The 10,891-nt window shown below is 37.6% G+C and overlaps 1 pseudogene; it reads left to right on the forward strand.

Moving 5' to 3' along the window:
• The first annotated feature begins 8,559 nt into the window (after positions 1 to 8,559).
• On the forward strand, positions 8,560 to 10,101 carry LOC108307057 (annotated as a pseudogene).
• Positions 10,102 to 10,891: the final 790 nt, after the last annotated feature.

Here is a 10,891-nt window from a genome sequence, read left to right on the forward strand (position 1 = left end):
CATGCGCCACCATGCCCAGCTGATTTTTTGTATTTTTAGTAGAGACGGGGTTTCACCATGTTGACCAGGATGGTCTCGATCTCTTGACCTCGTGATCCACCCGCCTCGGCCTCCCAAAGTACTGGGATTACAGGCTTGAACCACTGCTCCCGGCCTACCCTTCTCTTTTAATAGAAATGTGAGTATAAACCCTGTAAACAGCCTCTATGATTATAAACAATATGAAAAATCCTTCATTTATTCTTCATATTTTGCCATACATGTGATAATACACATTAGAGAAACACTGTGTGATGGTTATTTTTATGGGTCAATTTGACTGGGTTAGGATACCCAAGTAGCTGTGAAAGCATAATTTTTTTTTTAAATCTGTCTATGAGGGTGGTCCAGAAGAGACTGACATTTGAATCAGTGGATTGAGTAAGGAAGATCTGCCCTCATCCAGTGTGGCTGCACGCCGTCTAATCAGTTGAGAGCCTAGATACAATAAAAAGGTACAGGAAAGGTGAATTTTCTCTCCCTTCTCATTCTGATACACCTATGTTTTCTTTTCCTTAGCTATAAGAAGTCCAGATTCTCTGGTCTTTGTAATTTGGGACTTATACTGGTGGCCCTCCAGGTTCTTGGGCCTGCAGACTTGCACTGAGCTATGCCACTAGCTTCCCTGGTTCTCCAGTTAGCAGATGACATATCATAATATGATATGAGACTTCTCAGCCTCCATAATCATATGAGCTAATTCCCATAATAAATTATCTTTATCTCTCTATCCATCTATTTATCTTCTAATGGTTCTGTTTCTCTGGAGACTGCTGACCAATAAACACATTGAATGAATGAAGTGCAGAAACACCTTCAGCTATTCCTCATCCCTTACAAAACAGTGTGAGAACTCACACTGAAGAGAATTCTATTAGCATAAGGAGTGTAGAAAAACCTTACCCTGGGTCTATTTTTTCAAATTGAGGTACAATTCACATTAAAAAGAAACCACATAAGTGCAAAAAGTGTAGGAAATTGTAATCCCTCACACTGTAGTACACATGTGAGAACACATACTGAAAATAAATAAATGTAAATAATGTGAGAAAACTTTCAAGTATTTTTCATGCCTTAGCAAGTGAGAACTCATACTGGGAGGTATGACTATAAGGAATGTGGAAAATCCTTTAGTTTTTTTCTCATATTTTCAAAGACATCTGAAAATTCACATTGGAAAGAAACTCAATGAATGTAATTCATGTGGGAAGGTCTTCAGATACATCTTTTATTATACATAAAATTGACACCGGAAGACAAATCTTTAAAATCTTGTAAATATGAAAGTGCTTTATTACTATCTCATCCTAGAAGTGAACCCCAGCTCTTAATTTATAGTTTTTATTTTCTAATAAAAACTTTCATGATGACAACTATTGCTCCCAGAATCCTTTCAATTATCTCATAGAACTTTTGATACACATTATTTTTATTATAGTTTACTTATATAAGAGTCTAATTTCCATTGTGAAGTCTCCTTGGACCTATGGCTGAAATAAAATAATTTAAAATTTATCTTATTATTGTTTCTAATTAAACTTCACTACAGTTAATGCAAGTGGTCATTGTGCCATTGACTTTGGTATTTTGAGGGTTTCTTTTTTCTGGCTTGCCATAACAGATCCTAAGATTTGCTTACCTGATATCTACCCTGCCCTTCTTCCTAAGAAAACTTAGAATTTTTCAACTTCACTTTTGAAAGAGGTATCTTCAGCAGATTTTTGCAGAGAGTATACTCTACAACTAATTGTTTTGGGCAATATAGTTGGTAGGAATTTTAAAATGTGCCAAGTTATTGAAAAAGGACCTTTTCATCTGACCTCTGACCTGGTGATTTAGCCTTCTGTATTTTGCTGTTGCTTCAAGTTGAACACAGCACTTCAAGTTGAAAAGAGGGACCTTGCAACCATGCGGATGAAAGTTAGGGGTAATGATGATTGTGCTGGACTGTGTTACATGGCTTAGAAATACATTTTCCAGAATCCTCTTTGCTGTATGGTTCATAGGTTAGAGCTGAACAAAAGAGGAAACTGAATGACATTTAGAATGAAGAAATAAAATAAAAGCCATAAATCTCAAAAGGATGTGGCAGTAGCAGATTGACAAATAGATCTAGAAGTACTCATCAGTTCCAAACTTTAAGCATGCCTTCTTGACTACTGGTTGTGTTGAACAACATCAGCACTGAGCCAACCACATAAGCACTTAACTTCAATTCCCTCAGAAATGGTAGTTTCCAGGCTGGGCACAGTGGCGCACACCTGTACTCCCAGGACTTTGGGAGACCAAGGTGAGTGGATCACTTGAAGCCAGGAGTTTGAGACCAGCCTGGCCAACATGGTGAAACCCCTTCTCTACTAAAAATACAAAAATCAGATGGGTGTGGTGGCATACATCTGTAATCCTAGCTACTCAAGAGGCTGAGGCAGGAGAATTGCTTGAACCTGGCAGGCAGACCTTGCAAGTGAGCTGAGATTGTGCCACGGCACTCCATCCTGGATGACAATGTGGGACCATGTCTCAAAAAAAAAAAAAAAAAAAAAAAAAAAAAAAAAAAAAAAAAAAAAAAAAAAAAAAAAAAAGAAGTGATAGCTTCCACAAACATCACTATAAGCTCGTCATCCTTCATGATCTCACTTTGGTGGCTAAACTGGCATAGCTGCCTGAATTTCCTTGCAAGCTTAAACCTTTTCATTCATACCACTGTTACAGAATTTCATGATTAGAGGCTTTCTTTAATATTCAGACTCCATTTTCTCCACATTTATCAAAGGTCTAATTTTTATGGTGAGCATGCAGTTCCCATAATACTTCTCAAGACTCTGTTTCTCTAAGTCATACAATATTGCAGGAAAGGTGAATAAATAAGTACCTTTATTCCCCATTGCATTGTTCAGTTTCTACACCACCCTTGCCCTACCTATTTCTGGACTGTCTTAGGAGAAAAATCAGTAACTCGTTGATTTGTGGAGCATATCTTGGGAGTTTTCTGTTATTCAAAACCAAATAAAATCCCTAAATAATAAATGTAGTATGTGTTAAATTAAAACAACCAATGTAATTCATTGTATTAACAAAATAAAGGAGCAAATTTGAATTATCTCAATAGATACATAAAAAGTTTTTTTAAAAAATTCTAAATGGGCCAGGCATAGTGGCTCACACTTGGAATCCCAGCACTTTGAGAGGCCAAGGTGATTAGGATTTCTTGAGCCTGGGAGTTCAAGACCAGCCTGGGCAACATGGCAAGACCCTGTCTCTACAAAACTAAAATTAAAAAATTAGCCAGGCATGGTAGTGTGTGTCTGTAGTCCCAGCTACTTGGAAGACTGAGGTGGGAGGATTGCTTGAGCCTGAGTGATCAAGGCTGCAGTGAGTGCTGATTGCACCTCTGCATTCCAGCCTAAGTGACAAGGCAAGATTCTATCAAAAAGGAAAGAAAGAAAAGAAATGAAGAAAGGAAGGAAGGAAGGAATGAAGGAAAGAAGGAAGGAAGGAAAAGAAAAAAAGAGAAGAAAAAAAAGAAGAAAAACCAAAAAAATTACAAATGTACTCGTGAAAACTTTCAACATATCTAGATGAGAACATCCTTACACTGATTTTTAAAAATTTACAACTCACCATCATACTTAATGATAAAATGCTGAATACTTTCCCTTTAAGATTGGAGTGAAGATCAGAATATTCTCAATGCTTCTATTCATTATTATGAAAGATCTAGTCAATGCAAAAAGGCATGAAAATAAATATAAGGCAAAAAAAGAGATGCAAATGGAAAAATAGTCTTTATTTACAGATGACATAATTGTGTATATCGAAAAAACCTACTACAATTAATGAATAAATTCAGCAAGTTTTCAGATATAAGTTTAATATACAAAAATTCACTGTATCTTTTTATAATCAAAACAAACACATGGAAAATAAAAATGACAAAGTGCCATTTATAGTAGCATAAAATGTAAATAATTGGGAATAAGTTTAACCAAAAATATGCAAGCCTTTTACACTTAAAATTACAAAACATTGCAAAGAGAAATTGAGAAGACTTAAATAAATGAAGAGATATGCAATGATTGTGGATTGAAAAGCTCAATATTTTTAGGATATCCACTTTCACCCAAGTTGACCTACAGATTTAATGAAAGCCCAATCAAAATCCAAGCAGGCTATATTGTAGAAATTGGCAAGTGACAAGCAGCACATTATCTATCTATCTATCTATCTATCTATCTATCTATCTATCTATCTTACAATCGTCATACACACTAAATATATAGATTTGTAAGACATATTATATGTCTGCATATACCAAGACAGTGTAACCAAGACAGTGAAGTGTTGGCATCAGGATGAACAAATAAACTAAATATCATCTTTAGTATAATTCTAATTATTTGAAGGGAAAGTAAATAGCAAAATTTTTTTCTGTCTAGTATTATTTAATAATCATGGCATTCATGGACTTGTTTTAATCAAATATACACTTTTATCCATTTTTGCTAATTAAACTATTATAATCATTATGAGGCCTCTTAAACTGGCTTCTGTGGCCTTTTAACTCAACTCTATTTTGATATCGTCTTTGCTTTCTGGCAATAACAAGAGGTCACAAAATTATTACATTTTGTTGCTGATCCAGACATGTATTTGACTATCCTTACAAAGAGCCCTAGTTTCTTTAATTAAATAAAGATATTAGAGAACAAAATCTTGGCACCAGATGGCATATAACATACTTGTTTTCATGGGCTAATAACTTTTGAAAAAAATTTAGGGAACAAATATAGTCAAGATACATTTTAAAGGCGCATATTTGTATCTTTTTACCTAGTTCTGATGTATTTTATGTACATACTTTATTTTAAAATACTTCTTCCAAACTATAACACAATTAGCTTTCTTATATAATTATCTGAACCATACAATTTTTTTCATTGAAAATCTTGATTAAAACTAACCCAATGATTTGATTAGTGTTTAAAATCTATTAAAATTAATTCCATGTCAAAGCTATTATAACACTAGTCATACATTTTTTGGATGAGTAGTAATGTTTAACATTACAATTATTTATTATGACACCTTCTGAGCATATCTTACAAATGATATAAAGTCAACTGTGCCTTTAATTATATGTAAGTTTTAAATTTTTACTGATTACAAAAAATTTTTACTTGGTATATACTTTAGTACAATCTTTACTTTTGTTTTGGAGGTAATAAAACTTCAGCTTATTATTCATATTTAGATAATGCATATCTGCTATTGATTCTTAGTAGATATCAGTGTTTAGGTAATGGAAGGCACATGAAATCAGCTGTACCAGACCATATTATGAAATAAGAAGAAAACACAAGCAATTTGTTCTCTAAAGTCATGCACAGGAAATTCACGTATCCAGAACTTATCTCACCCATACTAACTTAAGAGTTATATGTACCTTAATTCTTGCTAAGTAAACCCATTCAGTATCCCATTGCTTATAAAAACAGATAATCTAGGAAAAATTACCAGTTGAATTCAAAGTTATAGTCCAAAAAGAATGAGCAAATGCATGTGTTCCTAAAGCACACAATTTAGTTGAATCCAATTTACTTTTATCCTAGATTTTGTGACAATAATAAACAATTTGAAAACTTCAGTGTCTTAATGAAACAGAAGTTTATTTCTTGCTCATACAAAAGTCTATTTTAGTCCAGACAGCTCTTCAGGGAAACTGTCCTTCATGTGATAGATCAGCATTCCAGTCTACTTAGATCTTATGACATTTCATCATCAATATGTTCTTTCTCAAATTGCTGCAGCAGAAAAATGAGTTAGAGATTAAAATATCAGCAAACAAAAACTTTCTTCCTGAAATGACTCAATACTTCCACCAGCAAAATTAAGATACATGGGGGCCAGGTGTGGTGGCTCACACCTGTAATCACCAGCACTTTGGGAGGCTGAGGCGGGTGGATCACCTGAGATCAGGAGTTTGAGATCAGCCTGATCAACATGGTGAAACCCTGTGTCTCCTAAAAATACACAAAAAATTAGCTGGGTGTGATGATACATGCCTGTAATCCCAGGTACTTGGGAGGCTGAGGCAGGAGAATCGCTTGAAGCCAGGAGGCAGAGGTTGCAGTGAGCCAAGATTGTGCCATTGCATTCCAGCCTGGGTGACAGAGTGAGACTTCATCTCAAAAAAAAAAAAAAAAAAACATGGTTATGCCTCATTTGAAGGTGACAGAGAACTTCAAACCTCCTGCGTACCTAGAAGTAGAGAACTTGATATTGGTAATATTGTCAAGTAAAAAAGTCATAGTAATAATGCATGCCACTCACATAAGAAGGAAGATATAGAAAAACATGATGTGAAAGGTTTGCTTAAAATTCCCTTTTGACTTTTAGAGCCAAATTGCAGATCCAGTTTTGTAAATACAGATGTTTTACTATTTACATTATTTATACATTTTGAGGCAATTTTGTGTTGAACTCCAAAATTGTCTTATTTTAAGTCTCTACAAACAAATACAGTTATTTGTTTATTTAGTAATAGTTTAGTCTTAACCCAAAATAAAAATTGTAAGAAAATATTAGAATAAACCGAGCATAATGGCTTAAAGCTGTAATCCAATACTTTCGGAAGCCAATGCAGATGGATCACTTGAGGCCAGGAGTTTGAGACCAGCCTGGCCAACATGGCAAAAACCCATCTCTACTAAAAATACAAACATTAGCTGGACATGGTGTTGCATGCCTGTAGTCATAGCTACTCAGGAGTCCGAGTCACAAGAATCATTTGAACATGGGAGGTGGAAGTTGTAGTGAACCAAGATCTCATCATTGCACTCTGGCCTGGGTGACACAGCGAGACTCTGTCTCAAAAAAAAAAAAAAAAAAAATTAAAATGCCAATGATTACTATGTAAAATTATTAGAGAAATATTTTGTGCAGAATTCTTCACATTTTAAATTACATATTTTAAAAGAACATCTTCCTTTAACAAAAGAAGTAGGGGTAATCTAGTTCCTCTCTTTGGCTCAAAAACGCAATTTGTGGGCCACATTGTAAATAATGTGAGGAATACTGTATTGGGTCACTCAACCTATATTCTATCTCCTTCCAGTGAACTGAAGAAGACAGCAAGCCAAACATCACATTTCTGAGATACCTTTACAGCTAGAAGTGTGAATTCAAATTGACTTCCACCAATTGGACACACACGCAAGTTTAAAGGCAAAATCCTTTCTTCTGCCCATCTTACCTGGAGTTCCCCTAAAACAAGACTCCACAAAAAGGTCTTGGTTAGAGAAAATTTGTTTGGGACGTGATCTCAGGAATTACAGGAAGAGAAGAAAAAATGAGACAAGTGAGGAAAGCCACTGAAAAGTAGGACAATACGTGGATTATCATGGTGTACATATAAAGTTTAATTCCACTGAAACTCTAACCAGGTTGACTGTGTTAAGGAGTTTTCCCACAGAGGGACACAGTATTTATCCCATCAACTTTCAACCTTCATTGGTTGAAGGTTTATCTGAAAGATATTTAATTCCTTGAATTTATTAGATGTCCTGCTTGTGAGCTGAGAAAATTTTTATGGCACCATTGAAACCTCTCAGGCAGTAAAACAAGTTCTTACAGTAGAACTGAACAATGTACCAGAAATATAGCAGAAATAAAACTGAACTTTAAGATAGGTCAAAGGGCTATGGATAGGACCATCAAAAGCACCTACTATAGACCATCTGTTTTACCACTCAGTCACTTGTGCCACACATTGAGTCCACTCTATTACTGATGCTTCAAGGTAGCAACTGGCCACAAAATATTTTTTGAAGACTAAAATTAAAAGGTTTTCCAGACTCCAGTACTATAGCTAGTCCTAAGACTATCCTTGATACCCATTGTCTTCCTCCTCTGTCACTCACTCTAGGTTCCCCTCATCTATGGCATGGTCTAGCTTGCTTGCTTGATATGGTAGGCCTTTACCCCTGAGGTACCTGAGCTTCTGAGACCTTGCTATTATCAGGTATGGTTGCTGCAATTGCCTATTGACTGTTATCAATAGGCATGGAAGCAGTATGAGATACCCAGCAAGCCTCCTGAGTTCCACATATGGTCTTCCCAGTCTTCATTATAAAGCAACATCCCTAGCTCCTCAAGGTAATCAAGGTCCAATTATCTTACTGTGCTAGTAATTCATTTATTGGCTCCTTGTATACTGGCATGAGACACCCAAAATTATCAGGAACAAGTCATAATTTTAGGTTCAGTGAAACAGTTACTGTGTATCTTGATGGAAGCATCATCCTTTCGGGGTAAGGACCTCTAATCATATAGCCTAGAGTTGTGAACATTTTAAACACACATATTTCAAACAGTTCAACATGATCATAGATGAGAGGGGCCAGTCCTGCTTTCATCCTTTAATTTCCATATATTCTATATTCTATAGGAAGATGTGTTGTTATGAACAGCTAGAATATATAGGTAACATATGTATTAGAATAACATAATGGCCTTTGGTTCAATGGACATACAGAATCAAGGAGGTCAGTGCCCCAATCATTCAGGGGCACTCATGCAGAAGCAGCCAAGAATGTGCTGAACAGTATTCGCTTCGATCCTGAGAAGCCACAGACCCTGAGACTAGAGTTTGCCAAAGTCAACACCAAGATGGCCAAGAGCAAGCTAGTGGCAACTCCAAATCCAACCAACGTGTACCCCGCCCTAGGGACACACTTCATCGCATGGAACCCATATGACCTGATGGGGGCTGCTCTGATCCCTGTATCCCCAGAGACCTGGGCCCCCTACCCTTTGTATACCACAGAGCTGACCACAGCCATCCCCCATGCTGCATTCACCTACCCAGCTGCCACTGCTGCTGCTGCCGCCCTCCATGTTCAGGTGCCCTGGTACCCTTCCTCTGACACCCCCCAGTAAGGATGGAAGTATCCTAAGTTTTGTTGGTTCTTCAATCTGGTCACCATGGAGCGGGTTCTGGGAATCTCCGGTGGTGCCTGGACAGGTGCCCTGAGCTCCCACCGCCCCCAGGAGGCCTGTGCAGAGCTACCGCTACACCAGAGACTGTGAATCTTAAGCCTGACTCAGTGGACTGCTTCCTGTTTCCCCTCCTTCCTCTTCCTCAGCCCTGCTCTGCATCCTCAAGCCTTTCTCCAATGCCTACCAGGAGGATTTGGGGACCTTCTCACTGGGGCACCCAAATCCAGCTCAGAGGCCTCACTAGGACCCAGCAAGGTTTGACCTCCCACCCAAATTTGCTTCTGTATCTTCCCCTTGAGGAAATGAGATGTTTAATTTGCATGTTTTCTGGTGTGAATTAAGACACTTACACTTGAGTATATATGAGTGTACAGTTTGTTTTCACAGTGTCATCACAGCAACAGGTCCTGGCTCCCAGCGAGTCATCCTGTCTGGCCCCTCTCTCTTCACCCCACTCCTGCACCCACTCCAATTTAGGGAGGCCCAAGTCCCAGGGCCCCACACACTTCCAGGCTCAGCTCCAGCCACTAATGAACAGATAGATGGGTTTGCTCTTTCCTTTCAAATTGGGTTCCTCTGCTCTCATCTTCTTGGATGGGCCAACAGTCATAAGAAAGCCCTCTCTGCCCGTTTTGTTCACCTCTCCACAGCACACCCTTGAAATCAACCAAAATGTGAAAAGTATTTTTGTACCCTGTGTAACAAAATATTTATGAATCAGAAAGGATTTTTCATGTGTGTACCATTAATTATTAAGGTGACCTTGTTAGCCCTGTCAGATAAGTTTAATGTTTAGTTTCAGGCATGAAGAAGAAAAGCGTTTCCATTCTTCAGCAGTAAGCCTTTGTGTCAGGCATTTGTTTAAGAAAAACGAAATGAAGGAAACATTGTGCAGTGTTTTTTGTTTGGTAGCATATCAGTGCTGTAATGTCAGCCATAGCTATGACTGTCTTGCCACTTCAGACTTGAGAGACTAGATGGCTGTTATCATTGCTGATCCTGTGAGAATGTGAAACTGGATAATATATGAAATGCAAAATAAAACAAAATCGAAATGAAAAAAAATACTAATGCCCCTTCATTAGTGTATCCCTATTTGCATTAGTGAAGTAAATGTATGGGCTGGGTGCATTGGCACATGCCTATAATCCCAGCACTGGGAGGCCGAGGTGGGCAGATCACCTGAGGTCAGGGGTTCAAGACTGGCCTTGCCAATGTGGCAAAACCTCATCTCTAATAAAAATACACAAATTAACTGGGCATGGTGGCAAGCACCTGTAATCCCAGCTACTTGGGAGGCTGAGGCAGGTGAATTGCTTGAACCCAGGAGACAGAGGTTGTAGTGAGCTGAGATTGTGACATTGCACTCCAGAGTGGGTGAGAGCGAGACTTCATCTCAATAAATAAGTAAGTAAGTAAGTAAGTAAATAAATAAATAAAATGTATGAAAGTCTATGGACCCTCCTGAAGAAAAGACTCTGCAGATGACTTTTCTAATATCATCTAATAAATCTACTCTAATATGTTTGATTCTTCTGACTCCTTCAGTACTCTCCAAGGCAGTTCTGATATCTCCAACTTGTTCATTATAGCCCATCATTACGCCCAAGCTTCAAGAGGACTAAGCTTCATAAGAACTAATATGCCCAGCAATGTATTAGTTCTTATCATAGGTGTTATTGCCAGGAGGCAATTCTGAAGTACAAATCTGAAGTCAAGAAAGAGTATCTTCATACCCCAAATGTTCCTCTATCCAGCAGTGTATTACATACACACACACACACACACACACACACACACACACACACACACATACAAATTTATGTTGAATATTTCCAAGCATAATCCCCAGTAT

Source organism: Cebus imitator, unplaced genomic scaffold (assembly GCF_001604975.1).
Source record: "Cebus imitator isolate Cc_AM_T3 unplaced genomic scaffold, Cebus_imitator-1.0 Scaffold76, whole genome shotgun sequence".
In the NCBI taxonomy this organism is placed as follows: domain Eukaryota; kingdom Metazoa; phylum Chordata; class Mammalia; order Primates; family Cebidae; genus Cebus; species Cebus imitator.